Here is a 1,185-nt window from a genome sequence, read left to right as displayed (position 1 = left end):
GGAAAAATGAGTGTAGGCTTTCTTTCAATAAATATAATATCTACTAGGAAAAGAAAATGTTCTAGTCCTTCAGCACTTTGCAAAATGCTGATTAAGCACTGGTGTAGCTCGTAAATACATGTAGCAATAATTTGACCAAATGAACGTGAGTACAGATTTCACCCCTTCTGAGGTTTTGATGTGTCACCTTTCTGCAGAAACAGGTGCAAAAACCGGTGTTTCGTTTGTTGGCTTTTGCTGAAAATGGAGGGGTGTCCCGATGCGGTGGTATGGCTGGGGAGACCGATGCCACCTTTTCCACACGGGTTCAGTTGCGACTGTAACTGAGGTTTACCTGAGGCCTGCAGCACTAGGTGGAGACTGAAGATACATCAGTGACCTGTGGATACACTGTCTAGCTTCCTAGGACTTCGCCGGGTTTTCTTTGGTCTAGCCCTGCTAATTGTGAGGGAACATTTTTTTTTTTTCCTCTGTGGCTATTGCTGTCTCTCCTTTTGCCATCTGCACATCTGCTTCACGTGCTGCCCAAGGACTTGCCCAAATGGTGTTGTGAACACTCACTGGTAGCTGTGGTTGGCTATCCTCTCGGAGCCCTCCATGAATCACAAACTGCCATCTTTCTACATCCCCACAGGGGACAAAGACGAGTCAGTAGGTTGGCAGCGGTGGAGAAAGCTCTTTGGGCAGTCACTTGGGTTCTAGGAAGCAGTGACACTCCAGGAAAGGAAAAATCAGGCAAATCATGATGCTAGTTCTGAAAACAAAAAGCAACCTTAGACGACCGTTGGTGGGAGAGAGGGAATGGAAGGATCCTGTATGTTTTCCTGCTCTCAGAGGGTCTCACAGGGTCTCGGGAAATCTCTTTATTTTTAGCCCAAGGAGAAGTGTTCGAGCTCAAAACAAAATATACTTAGTTTCAAAATTTGCTGCTTTTCACCAGCAACTCAAAGTTATACATTACAAATTGAGTTTGTTTCTCATCCCATGAAAGTAATATATACTTATGTAAAAAAAATAAGGCAATCAAAAACAACCAAAAGGAGAAATAAAAACATAAAACTAGGACCTATCACTTTGCCATTTATTGATAACCACAACTGACATTTTGGTGGATACATACACCATTGTTATCTTTTTTTTCCCCTACATAAGCATACGCAAAATGCTTTTATCAAAACCATATCA

Source organism: Prionailurus bengalensis, chromosome C1 (genome assembly GCF_016509475.1).
Source record: "Prionailurus bengalensis isolate Pbe53 chromosome C1, Fcat_Pben_1.1_paternal_pri, whole genome shotgun sequence".
NCBI lineage: Eukaryota > Metazoa > Chordata > Mammalia > Carnivora > Felidae > Prionailurus > Prionailurus bengalensis.
Note: the sequence above shows the minus strand (reverse complement) of the source record.